This window comes from Hemiscyllium ocellatum, chromosome 35 (assembly GCF_020745735.1).
Source record: "Hemiscyllium ocellatum isolate sHemOce1 chromosome 35, sHemOce1.pat.X.cur, whole genome shotgun sequence".
NCBI lineage: Eukaryota > Metazoa > Chordata > Chondrichthyes > Orectolobiformes > Hemiscylliidae > Hemiscyllium > Hemiscyllium ocellatum.
Window position 1 is genome coordinate 38,376,317 of NC_083435.1, and position 13,953 is coordinate 38,390,269.

Consider the following 13,953-nt stretch of genomic DNA (forward strand, 5'->3'; position numbering starts at 1 on the left):
TGATCTATTTCCAGTCCCAGTCATTGTTCCTGATCCTGATCCACTACCAGTTCCAGTCACTGTTCCTGATCCTGATCCAATGTCAGTCCCAGTCACTGTTCCTGAACCAATCCCAGTCATCGTTCCTGTTCTTGATCCAGTGCCTGTCCCAGTAACTGTTCCCAATCCTGATCCAGCGTCAGTCCCAGTCACTGTTCCTGTTCCTGATCCAGTTTCAGTTCCCGACATTGTTCCTGATCCTGATCCAGTGTCAGTCCCAGTCACTGTTCCCAAACCTGGTCCAGAGTCAGTCCCAGACATTGTTCCCGATCCTTATCCAGTTCCAGTCCCAGTCACTGTTCCAGATCCTGATCCAGTGCCAGTCCCAGACATTGTTCCTAATTCTGATCCAGTGCCAGTCCCAGTCACTGTTCCCAATCCCGATCCAGTGTCAGTCCCAGTCATTATTCCTGATCCTGACCCAGTGCCAGTCCCAGACATTGTTCCCGATCCCGATCCAGTGTCAGTCCCAGACATTATGTCTGATCTTCATCCAGTGCCAGTCCCAGACATTGTTCCCAATCGTGATCCAGTGTCAGCCCCAGTAACTGTTCCTGATCCTGGTTCAGTGCCAGTCTCATTCACTGTTCCCGAATTTGATACAGTGCCAGTCCCAGACATTGATCCTGATCCTGATCTAGATCCAGTGCCAGTCCAAGTCATTGTTCCCGACCCTGATCCAATGCCAGTCCCAGTCACTGTTCCCAAACCTGGCCCAGTGCCAGTCCCAGACATTGTTCCTGATCCTTATCCAGTGCCGGTCCCAGTCACTGTTCCAGATCCTGATCCAGTGCCAGTCCCAGACATTGTTCCAAATCCTAATCCAGTGTAAGTGACAGTCACTGTTCCTGATCCTGATCCAGTCTCAGTCCCAGTCACTGTTCCTGATCCAGTGCCAGTCCCAGTCCCAGTCCCTGCTCCCACTGCTGATCCAGTGCCAATCCCAGTCACTGTTCCCAATCCTGATACAGTGCCAGTCTCAATCACTATTCCAGATCCTGATCCAACGTCACTCCAGGTCACTGTTCCCGATCCTGATGCAGTGTCTGTCCCAGTCACGGGTCTCGATCCTTATCCAGTGTCAGTCCCAGTCACTGTTCCCAATCCTGATCCAGTGTCAGACCCTGTCACTGTTCCAGATCCTGATCCAATGTCAGTCCCGGTCACTGTTCCCGATTCTGATCCAGTACCAGTACCAGTCACTGTTCCCGATCCTGATACAGTGCCAGTGCCAGTCACTATTCCAGATCCAGAACCAGTGTCAGTTCAGGTCACTGTTCCCGATCCTGATTCAGTGCCAGACCCAGTCACCGTTCCCGAACCCGATCCAGTGTCAGTCCCAGACATTACTCCTGATCCAGTTCCAGCTCCAGTCACTGCTCCCGATCCCGATCCAGTGTCAGTCGCAGACACAATTCCCGATCCTTATCCAGTGTCAGTCCCTGTCACTGTTCTTGATACTGATCCCGTGTCAGTCTCAGTCACTGTTCCCAATCCCAATCCAGTGTCAGTCCCAGTCACCGTTCCCGATCCCGATCCAGTGCCACTACCAGACATTGTTCACAATCCTGATCCAGTGCCAGTCCCAGTCACTGTTCCCGATCCTGATCCAGTGCCAGTCCCCAACACTGTTCTTGATCCATTTCCAGTCTCAGTCATTGTTCCTGATCCTGATCCAGTATCAGTTCCACTCACTGTTCCTGATCCTGATCCAATGTCAGTCCCAGTACTGTTCCTGAACCAATCCCCAGCATCGTTCCTATTCCTGATCCAGTGCCTGTCCCAATAACAGTTCCCAATCCTGATCCAGCGTCAGTCCCAGTCACTGTTCCTGTTCCTGATCAAGTGCCAGTTCCAGACATTGTTCCCAATCCTGATCCAGCGTCAGTCCCAGTCACTGTTCCTGTTCCTGATCCAGTGTCAGTTCCAGACATTGTTCCTGATCCTGATCCAGTGTCTGCCTCAGTCACTGTTCCCAAACCTGGTCCAGAGCCAGTCCCAGACATTGTTCCCGATCCTGATCCTGTGCCAGTCCCAGACATTGTTCCTGATCCTGATCCAGTGCCTGTCTCAGTCACTATTTCAGATCCTGATCCAACGTCACTCCAGGTCACTGTTCCCAATCCTGATGCAGTGCCTGTCCCAGTCACGGTTCTCGATCCTTATCCAGTGTCAGTCCCAGTCACTGTTCCTGATACAGATCCTGTGTCAGTCTCAGTCACTGTTCCCAATTCTGATCCAGTGTCAGACCCTGTCACTGTTCCAGATCCTGATCCAATGTCAGTTCAGGTCACTGTTCCCGATCCTGATTCAGTGCCAGTCCCAGACTCTGTTCCCAAACCTGATCCAGTGCCCGTCCCAGTCACCGTTCCCAATCCCGAACCAGTGTCAGTCCCAGACATTATTCCAGATCCTGATCCAGTGCCAGTACCAGACATTGTTCACAATCCTGATCCAGTGCCAGTCCTAGTCACTGTTCCTGATCCCGAACCAGTGTCAGTCGCAGACACTATTCCCGAACCTGATCCAGTGCCAGCCCCCAACACTGTTCTTGATCCATTTCCAGTCCCAGTCATTGTTCCTGATCCTGATCCAGTATCAGTTCCAGTCACTGTTCCTGATCCTGATCCAATGTCAGTCCCAGTCACTGTTCCTGTTCCTGATCCAGTGTCAGTCCCAGTCACTATTCCAGATCCTGATCCAACGTCACTCCAGGTCACTGTTCCCAATCCTGATGCAGTGTCAGTCCCAGTAACAGTTCCCAATCCTGATCCTGCGTCAGTCCCAGTCACTGTGCCCAAACCTGGTCCAGAGTCAGTCTCAGACATTGTTCCCGATCCTGATCCAGTGCCAGTCCCAAACACTGTTCTTGATCTATTTCCAATCCCAGTCATTGTTCCTGTTCCTGATCCAGCGTCAGTCCCAGTCACTGTTCCTGTTCCTGATCCAGTGTCAGTTCCAGACATTGTTCCTGATTCTGATCCAGTGTCTGCCCCAGTCACTGTTCCCAAACCTGGTCCAGAGCCAGTCCCAGACATTGTTCCCGATCCTTATCCAGTGCCAGTCCCAGTCACTGTTCCTGATCCTGATCCAGTGCCAGTCCCAGTCACTGCTCCCACTGCTGATCCTGTGCCAGTCCCAGTCACTGTTCCCAATCCTGATACAGTGCCAGTCTCAGTCACTATTCCAGATCCTGATCCAACGTCACTCCAGGTCACTGTTCCCGATCCTGATGCAGTGCCTGTCCCAGTCACGGTTCTCGATCCTTATCCAGTGTCAGTCCCAGTCACTGTTCCTGATACTGATCCCGTGTCAGTCTCAGTCACTGTTCCCAATCCTGATCCAGTGTCAGACCCTGTCACTGTTCCAGATCCTGATCCAATGTCAGTTCAGGTCACTGTTCCCAATCCTGATTCAGTGCCAGTCCCAGACTCTGTTCCCAATCCTGATCCAGTGACACTCCCAGTCACCGTTCCTGATCCCGAACCAGTGTCAGTCCCAGACATTATTCCAGATCCTGATCCAGTGTCAGTACCGGTCACTGTTCATGATCTTGACCCAGTGTCAGTCGCAGTCACTATTCCCGATCCTGGTCCAGTGCCAGTCTCAGTCCCCGGCACTGTTCCTGATCCATTCCCAGTCCCAGTCATTGTTCCCAATCCTGATCCGGTGTCAGTTCCAGTCACTGTTCCCAATCCCGATCCAGTGTCAGTCCCAGACATTGTTCCCAATCCTGATCCAGTGTCAGTCCCAGTAACAGTTCCCAATCCTGATCCAGCGTCAGTCCCAGTCACTGTGCCCAAACCTGGTCCTGAGTCAGTCCCAGACATTGTTCCCGATCCTGATCCAGTGCCAGTCCCCAACACTCTTCTTGATCTATTTCCAGTCCCAGTCATTGTTCCTGATCCTGATCCACTACCAGTTCCAGTCACTGTTCCTGATCCTGATCCAATGTCAGTCCCAGTCACTGTTCCTGAACCAATCCCAGTCATCGTTCCTGTTCTTGATCCAGTGCCTGTCCCAGTAACTGTTCCCAATCCTGATCCAGCGTCAGTCCCAGTCACTGTTCCTGTTCCTGATCCAGTTTCAGTTCCCGACATTGTTCCTGATCCTGATCCAGTGTCAGTCCCAGTCACTGTTCCCAAACCTGGTCCAGAGTCAGTCCCAGACATTGTTCCCGATCCTTATCCAGTTCCAGTCCCAGTCACTGTTCCAGATCCTGATCCAGTGCCAGTCCCAGACATTGTTCCTAATTCTGATCCAGTGCCAGTCCCAGTCACTGTTCCCAATCCCGATCCAGTGTCAGTCCCAGTCATTATTCCTGATCCTGACCCAGTGCCAGTCCCAGACATTGTTCCCGATCCCGATCCAGTGTCAGTCCCAGACATTATGTCTGATCTTCATCCAGTGCCAGTCCCAGACATTGTTCCCAATCGTGATCCAGTGTCAGCCCCAGTAACTGTTCCTGATCCTGGTTCAGTGCCAGTCTCATTCACTGTTCCCGAATTTGATACAGTGCCAGTCCCAGACATTGATCCTGATCCTGATCTAGATCCAGTGCCAGTCCAAGTCATTGTTCCCGACCCTGATCCAATGCCAGTCCCAGTCACTGTTCCCAAACCTGGCCCAGTGCCAGTCCCAGACATTGTTCCTGATCCTTATCCAGTGCCGGTCCCAGTCACTGTTCCAGATCCTGATCCAGTGCCAGTCCCAGACATTGTTCCAAATCCTAATCCAGTGTAAGTGACAGTCACTGTTCCTGATCCTGATCCAGTCTCAGTCCCAGTCACTGTTCCTGATCCAGTGCCAGTCCCAGTCCCAGTCCCTGCTCCCACTGCTGATCCAGTGCCAATCCCAGTCACTGTTCCCAATCCTGATACAGTGCCAGTCTCAATCACTATTCCAGATCCTGATCCAACGTCACTCCAGGTCACTGTTCCCGATCCTGATGCAGTGTCTGTCCCAGTCACGGGTCTCGATCCTTATCCAGTGTCAGTCCCAGTCACTGTTCCCAATCCTGATCCAGTGTCAGACCCTGTCACTGTTCCAGATCCTGATCCAATGTCAGTCCCGGTCACTGTTCCCGATTCTGATCCAGTACCAGTACCAGTCACTGTTCCCGATCCTGATACAGTGCCAGTGCCAGTCACTATTCCAGATCCAGAACCAGTGTCAGTTCAGGTCACTGTTCCCGATCCTGATTCAGTGCCAGACCCAGTCACCGTTCCCGAACCCGATCCAGTGTCAGTCCCAGACATTACTCCTGATCCAGTTCCAGCTCCAGTCACTGCTCCCGATCCCGATCCAGTGTCAGTCGCAGACACAATTCCCGATCCTTATCCAGTGTCAGTCCCTGTCACTGTTCTTGATACTGATCCCGTGTCAGTCTCAGTCACTGTTCCCAATCCCAATCCAGTGTCAGTCCCAGTCACCGTTCCCGATCCCGATCCAGTGCCACTACCAGACATTGTTCACAATCCTGATCCAGTGCCAGTCCCAGTCACTGTTCCCGATCCTGATCCAGTGCCAGTCCCCAACACTGTTCTTGATCCATTTCCAGTCTCAGTCATTGTTCCTGATCCTGATCCAGTATCAGTTCCACTCACTGTTCCTGATCCTGATCCAATGTCAGTCCCAGTACTGTTCCTGAACCAATCCCCAGCATCGTTCCTATTCCTGATCCAGTGCCTGTCCCAATAACAGTTCCCAATCCTGATCCAGCGTCAGTCCCAGTCACTGTTCCTGTTCCTGATCAAGTGCCAGTTCCAGACATTGTTCCCAATCCTGATCCAGCGTCAGTCCCAGTCACTGTTCCTGTTCCTGATCCAGTGTCAGTTCCAGACATTGTTCCTGATCCTGATCCAGTGTCTGCCTCAGTCACTGTTCCCAAACCTGGTCCAGAGCCAGTCCCAGACATTGTTCCCGATCCTGATCCTGTGCCAGTCCCAGACATTGTTCCTGATCCTGATCCAGTGCCTGTCTCAGTCACTATTTCAGATCCTGATCCAACGTCACTCCAGGTCACTGTTCCCAATCCTGATGCAGTGCCTGTCCCAGTCACGGTTCTCGATCCTTATCCAGTGTCAGTCCCAGTCACTGTTCCTGATACAGATCCTGTGTCAGTCTCAGTCACTGTTCCCAATTCTGATCCAGTGTCAGACCCTGTCACTGTTCCAGATCCTGATCCAATGTCAGTTCAGGTCACTGTTCCCGATCCTGATTCAGTGCCAGTCCCAGACTCTGTTCCCAAACCTGATCCAGTGCCCGTCCCAGTCACCGTTCCCAATCCCGAACCAGTGTCAGTCCCAGACATTATTCCAGATCCTGATCCAGTGCCAGTACCAGACATTGTTCACAATCCTGATCCAGTGCCAGTCCTAGTCACTGTTCCTGATCCCGAACCAGTGTCAGTCGCAGACACTATTCCCGAACCTGATCCAGTGCCAGCCCCCAACACTGTTCTTGATCCATTTCCAGTCCCAGTCATTGTTCCTGATCCTGATCCAGTATCAGTTCCAGTCACTGTTCCTGATCCTGATCCAATGTCAGTCCCAGTCACTGTTCCTGTTCCTGATCCAGTGTCAGTCCCAGTCACTGTTCCAGATCCTTATCCAGTGTCAGTTTCAGTCACTGTTCCCAATCCCAATCCAGTGCCAGTCCCAGACATTGTTCCCAATCCTGATCCAGTGTCAGTCCCAGTAACTGTTCCTGATCCTGATTCAGTGCCAGTCACAGTCACTGTTCCCGAATCTGATACAGTGCCAGTCCCAGACATTGTTGCTGATCCTGATCTAGATCCAGTCCCAGTCCCAGTCACTATTCCTGATCCTGATCCAGTGCCAGTCCCAGTCACAGCTCCCACTGCTGATCCAGTGTCAGTCCCAGGCACTGTTCCCAATCCTGATACAGTGCCACTCTCAGTCACTATTCCAGATCCTGATCCAACGTCACTCCAGGTCACTGTTCCCAATCCTGATGCAGTGTCAGTCCCAGTAACAGTTCCCAATCCTGATCCAGCGTCAGTCCCAGTCACTGTGCCCAAACCTGGTCCAGAGTCAGTCTCAGACATTGTTCCCGATCCTGATCCAGTGCCAGTCCCAAACACTGTCCTTGATCTATTTCCAATCCCAGTCATTGTTCCTGTTCCTGATCCAGCGTCAGTTCCAGACATTGTTCCTGATCCTGATCCAGTGTCAGTTCCAGACATTGTTCCTGATTCTGATCCAGTGTCTGCCCCAGTCACTGTTCCCAAACCTGGTCCAGAGCCAGTCCCAGACATTGTTCCCGATCCTTATCCAGTGCCAGTCCCAGTCACTGTTCCTGATCCTGATCCAGTGCCAGTCCCAGTCACTGCTCCCACTGCTGATCCTGTGCCAGTCCCAGTCACTGTTCCCAATCCTGATACAGTGCCAGTCTCAGTCACTATTCCAGATCCTGATCCAACGTCACTCCAGGTCACTGTTCCCGATCCTGATGCAGTGCCTGTCCCAGTCACGGTTCTCGATCCTTATCCAGTGTCAGTCCCAGTCACTGTTCCTGATACTGATCCCGTGTCAGTCTCAGTCACTGTTCCCAATCCTGATCCAGTGTCAGACCCTGTCACTGTTCCAGATCCTGATCCAATGTCAGTTCAGGTCACTGTTCCTGTTCCTGATTCAGTGCCAGTCCCAGACTCTGTTCCCAATCCTGATCCAGTGACACTCCCAGTCACCGTTCCTGATCCCGAACCAGTGTCAGTCCCAGACATTATTCCAGATCCTGATCCAGTGCCAGTCCCAGTCACTGTTCCCGATCCCGATCCAATGTCAGTCACAGACACTATTCCCGATCCTGATCCAGTGCCAGCCCCCAACACTGTTCTTGATCCATTTCCAGTCCCAGTCATTGTTCCTGATCCTGATCCAGTATCAGTTCCAGTCACTGTTCCTGATCCTGATCCAATGTCAGTCCCAGTCACTGTTCCTGTTCCTGATCCAGTGTCAGTTCCAGACATTGTTCCTGATTCTGATCCAGTGTCTGCCCCAGTCACTGTTCCCAAACCTGGTCCAGTGCCAGTCCCAGATATTGTTCCCAATTCTGATCCAGTGTCAGTCCCAGTAACAGTTCCCAATCCTGATCCAGCGTCAGTCCCAGTCACTGTTCCTGTTCCTGATCCACTGTCAGTTTCAGACATTGTTCCTGATCCTGCTCCAGTGTCAGTCCCAGTCACTGTTCCTGTTCCTGATCCAGTTTCAGTTCCCGACATTGTTCCTGATCCTGATCCAGTGTCAGTCCCAGTCACTGTTCCCAAACCTGGTCCAGAGTCAGTCCCAGACATTGTTCCCAATCCTTATCCAGTTCTAGTCCCAGTCACTGTTACAGATCCTGATCCAGTGCCAGTCCCATACATTGTTCCTAATTCTGATCCAGTGCCAATCCCAGTCACTGTTCCCAATCCTGATCCAGTGTCAGTCCCAGTCATTATTCCTGATCCTGATCCAGTGCCAGTCCCAGACATTGTTCCCGACCCCGATCCAGTGTCAGTCCCAGACATTATTCCTGATCCTCATCCAGTGCCAGTCCCAGACATTGTTCCCAATCCCGATCCAGTTTCAGTCCCAGTAACTGTTCCTGTTCATGGTTCAGTGCCAGTCTCATTCACTGTTCCCGAATCTGATACAGTGCCAGTCCCAGACATTGTTCCTGATCCTGATCTAGATCCAGTGCCAGTCCAAGTCACTTCCCGATCCTGATCCAATGCCAGTCCCAGTCACTGTTCCCAAACCTGGTCCAGTGCCAGTCCCAGACATTGTTCCAGGTCCTGATCCAGTGTAAGTGCCAGTCTCTGTTCCAGATCCTGATCCAGTCCCAGTCACTGTTCCTGATCCTGATCCAGTGCCAGTCCCAGTCAATGTTCCAGATCCTGATCCAGTGCCAGTCCCAGACATTGTTCCAGGTCCTGATACAGTGCCAGTGCCAGCCACTGTTCCCAATTCTGATCTAGTGTCTGTCTCGGTCACTGTCTCCAATCCTGATCCAGTGTCAGTACCGGTCACTGTTCATGATCCTGACCCAGTGTCAGTCGCAGTCACTATTCCCGATCCTGGTCCAGTGCCAGTCTCAGTCCCCGGCACTGTTCCTGATCCATTCCCAGTCCCAGTCATTGTTCCCAATCCTGATCCGGTGTCGGTTCCAGTCACTGTTCCCAATCCCGATCCAGTGTCAGTCCCAGACATTGTTCCCAATCCTGATCCAGTGTCAGTCCCAGTAACAGTTCCCAATCCTGATCCAGCGTCAGTCCCAGTCACTGTGCCCAAACCTGGTCCTGAGTCAGTCCCAGACATTGTTCCCGATCCTGATCCAGTGCCAGTCCCCAACACTCTTCTTGATCTATTTCCAGTCCCAGTCATTGTTCCTGATCCTGATCCACTACCAGTTCCAGTCACTGTTCCTGATCCTGATCCAATGTCAGTCCCAGTCACTGTTCCTGAACCAATCCCAGTCATCGTTCCTGTTCTTGATCCAGTGCCTGTCCCAGTAACTGTTCCCAATCCTGATCCAGCGTCAGTCCCAGTCACTGTTCCTGTTCCTGATCCAGTTTCAGTTCCCGACATTGTTCCTGATCCTGATCCAGTGTCAGTCCCAGTCACTGTTCCCAAACTTGGTCCAGAGTCAGTCCCAGACATTGTTCCCGATCCTTATCCAGTTCCAGTCCCAGTCACTGTTCCAGATCCTGATCCAGTGCCAGTCCCAGACATTGTTCCTAATTCTGATCCAGTGCCAGTCCCAGTCACTGTTCCCAATCCCGATCCAGTGTCAGTCCCAGTCATTATTCCTGATCCTGACCCAGTGCCAGTCCCAGACATTGTTCCCGATCCCGATCCAGTGTCAGTCCCAGACATTATTTCTGATCTTCATCCAGTGCCAGTCCCAGACATTGTTCCCAATCGTGATCCAGTGTCAGCCCCAGTAACTGTTCCTGATCCTGGTTCAGTGCCAGTCTCATTCACTGTTCCCGAATTTGATACAGTGCCAGTCCCAGACATTGATCCTGATCCTGATCTAGATCCAGTGCCAGTCCAAGTCATTGTTCCCGACCCTGATCCAATGCCAGTCCCAGTCACTGTTCCCAAACCTGGCCCAGTGCCAGTCCCAGACATTGTTCCTGATCCTTATCCAGTGCCGGTCCCAGTCACTGTTCCAGATCCTGATCCAGTGCCAGTCCCAGACATTGTTCCAAATCCTAATCCAGTGTAAGTGACAGTCACTGTTCCTGATCCTGATCCAGTCTCAGTCCCAGTCACTGTTCCTGATCCAGTGCCAGTCCCAGTCCCAGTCCCTGCTCCCACTGCTGATCCAGTGCCAATCCCAGTCACTGTTCCCAATCCTGATACAGTGCCAGTCTCAATCACTATTCCAGATCCTGATCCAACGTCACTCCAGGTCACTGTTCCCGATCCTGATGCAGTGTCTGTCCCAGTCACGGGTCTCGATCCTTATCCAGTGTCAGTCCCAGTCACTGTTCCCAATCCTGATCCAGTGTCAGACCCTGTCACTGTTCCAGATCCTGATCCAATGTCAGTCCCGGTCACTGTTCCCGATTCTGATCCAGTACCAGTACCAGTCACTGTTCCCGATCCTGATACAGTGCCAGTGCCAGTCACTATTCCAGATCCAGAACCAGTGTCAGTTCAGGTCACTGTTCCCGATCCTGATTCAGTGCCAGACCCAGTCACCGTTCCCGAACCCGATCCAGTGTCAGTCCCAGACATTACTCCTGATCCAGTTCCAGCTCCAGTCACTGCTCCCGATCCCGATCCAGTGTCAGTCGCAGACACAATTCCCGATCCTTATCCAGTGTCAGTCCCTGTCACTGTTCTTGATACTGATCCCGTGTCAGTCTCAGTCACTGTTCCCAATCCCAATCCAGTGTCAGTCCCAGTCACCGTTCCCGATCCCGATCCAGTGCCACTACCAGACATTGTTCACAATCCTGATCCAGTGCCAGTCCCAGTCCCAGTCACTGTTCCCGATCCTGATCCAGTGTCAGTCGCAGACACAATTCCCGATCCTGATCCAGTGCCAGTCCCCAACACTGTTCTTGATCCATTTCCAGTCTCAGTCATTGTTCCTGATCCTGATCCAGTATCAGTTCCACTCACTGTTCCTGATCCTGATCCAATGTCAGTCCCAGTACTGTTCCTGAACCAATCCCCAGCATCGTTCCTATTCCTGATCCAGTGCCTGTCCCAATAACAGTTCCCAATCCTGATCCAGCGTCAGTCCCAGTCACTGTTCCTGTTCCTGATCCAGTGCCAGTTCCAGACATTGTTCCCAATCCTGATCCAGCGTCAGTCCCAGTCACTGTTCCTGTTCCTGATCCAGTGTCAGTTCCAGACATTGTTCCTGATCCTGATCCAGTGTCTGCCTCAGTCACTGTTCCCAAACCTGGTCCAGAGCCAGTCCCAGACATTGTTCCCGATCCTGATCCTGTGCCAGTCCCAGACATTGTTCCTGATCCTGATCCAGTGCCTGTCTCAGTCACTATTTCAGATCCTGATCCAACGTCACTCCAGGTCACTGTTCCCAATCCTGATGCAGTGCCTGTCCCAGTCACGGTTCTCGATCCTTATCCAGTGTCAGTCCCAGTCACTGTTCCTGATACAGATCCTGTGTCAGTCTCAGTCACTGTTCCCAATTCTGATCCAGTGTCAGACCCTGTCACTGTTCCAGATCCTGATCCAATGTCAGTTCAGGTCACTGTTCCCGATCCTGATTCAGTGCCAGTCCCAGACTCTGTTCCCAAACCTGATCCAGTGCCCGTCCCAGTCACCGTTCCCAATCCCGAACCAGTGTCAGTCCCAGACATTATTCCAGATCCTGATCCAGTGCCAGTACCAGACATTGTTCACAATCCTGATCCAGTGCCAGTCCTAGTCACTGTTCCTGATCCCGAACCAGTGTCAGTCGCAGACACTATTCCCGAACCTGATCCAGTGCCAGCCCCCAACACTGTTCTTGATCCATTTCCAGTCCCAGTCAGTGTTCCTGATCCTGATCCAGTATCAGTTCCACTCACTGTTCCTGATCCTGATCCAATGTCAGTCCCAGTCACTGTTCCTGTTCCTGATCCAGTGTCAGTCCCAGTCACTGTTCCAGATCCTTATCCAGTGTCAGTTTCAGTCACTGTTCCCAATCCCAATCCAGTGCCAGTCCCAGACATTGTTCCCAATCCTGATCCAGTGTCAGTCCCAGTAACTGTTCCTGATCCTGATTCAGTGCCAGTCACAGTCACTGTTCCCGAATCTGATACAGTGCCAGTCCCAGACATTGTTGCTGATCCTGATCTAGATCCAGTCCCAGTCCCAGTCACTGTTCCTGATCCTGATCCAGTGCCAGTCCCAGTCACAGCTCCCACTGCTGATCCAGTGTCAGTCCCAGGCACTGTTCCCAATCCTGATACAGTGCCACTCTCAGTCACTATTCCAGATCCTGATCCAACGTCACTCCAGGTCACTGTTCCCAATCCTGATGCAGTGTCAGTCCCAGTAACAGTTCCCAATCCTGATCCAGCGTCAGTCCCAGTCACTGTGCCCAAACCTGGTCCAGAGTCAGTCTCAGACATTGTTCCCGATCCTGATCCAGTGCCAGTCCCAAACACTGTTCTTGATCTATTTCCAATCCCAGTCATTGTTCCTGATCCTGATCCAGTGTCAGTTCCAGACATTGTTCCTGATCCTGATCCAGTGTCTGCCCCAGTCACTGTTCCCAAACCTGGTCCAGAGCCAGTCCCAGACATTGTTCCCGATCCTTATCCAGTGCCAGTCCCAGTCACTGTTCCTGATCCTGATCCAGTGCCAGTCCCAGTCACTGCTCCCACTGCTGATCCTGTGCCAGTCCCAGTCACTGTTCCCAATCCTGATACAGTGCCAGTCTCAGTCACTATTCCAGATCCTGATCCAACGTCACTCCAGGTCACTGTTCCCGATCCTGATGCAGTGCCTGTCCCAGTCACGGTTCTCGATCCTTATCCAGTGTCAGTCCCAGTCACTGTTCCTGATACTGATCCCGTGTCAGTCTCAGTCACTGTTCCCAATCCTGATCCAGTGTCAGACCCTGTCACTGTTCCAGATCCTGATCCAATGTCAGTTCAGGTCACTGTTCCTGTTCCTGATTCAGTGCCAGTCCCAGACTCTGTTCCCAATCCTGATCCAGTGACACTCCCAGTCACCGTTCCTGATCCCGAACCAGTGTCAGTCCCAGACATTATTCCAGATCCTGATCCAGTGCCAGTCCCAGTCACTGTTCCCGATCCCGATCCAATGTCAGTCACAGACACTATTCCCGATCCTGATCCAGTGCCAGCCCCCAACACTGTTCTTGATCCATTTCCAGTCCCAGTCATTGTTCCTGATCCTGATCCAGTATCAGTTCCAGTCACTGTTCCTGATCCTGATCCAATGTCAGTCCCAGTCACTGTTCCTGTTCCTGATCCAGTGTCAGTTCCAGACATTGTTCCTGATTCTGATCCAGTGTCTGCCCCAGTCACTGTTCCCAAACCTGGTCCAGTGCCAGTCCCAGATATTGTTCCTGATCCCTATCCAGTGCCAGTCCCAGTCACTGTTCCAGATCCTGATTCAGTGCCAGTCCCAGACATTGTTCCTGTTCCTGATCCAGTGCCAGTCCCAGTCACTGTTCCCAATCCCGATCCAGTGTCAGTCCCAGACATTATTCCTGATCCTGACCCAGTGCCAGTCCCAGACATTGTTCCCGATCCCGATCCAGTGTCAGTCCCAGACATTATTTCTGATCTTCATCCAGTGTCAGTTCCAGACATTGTTCCCAATCCTGTTCCAGTGTCAGTCCCAGTGACTGTTCCTGATCCTGGTTCAGTGCCACTCTCATTCACTGTTCCCGAATTTGATACAGTGCCAG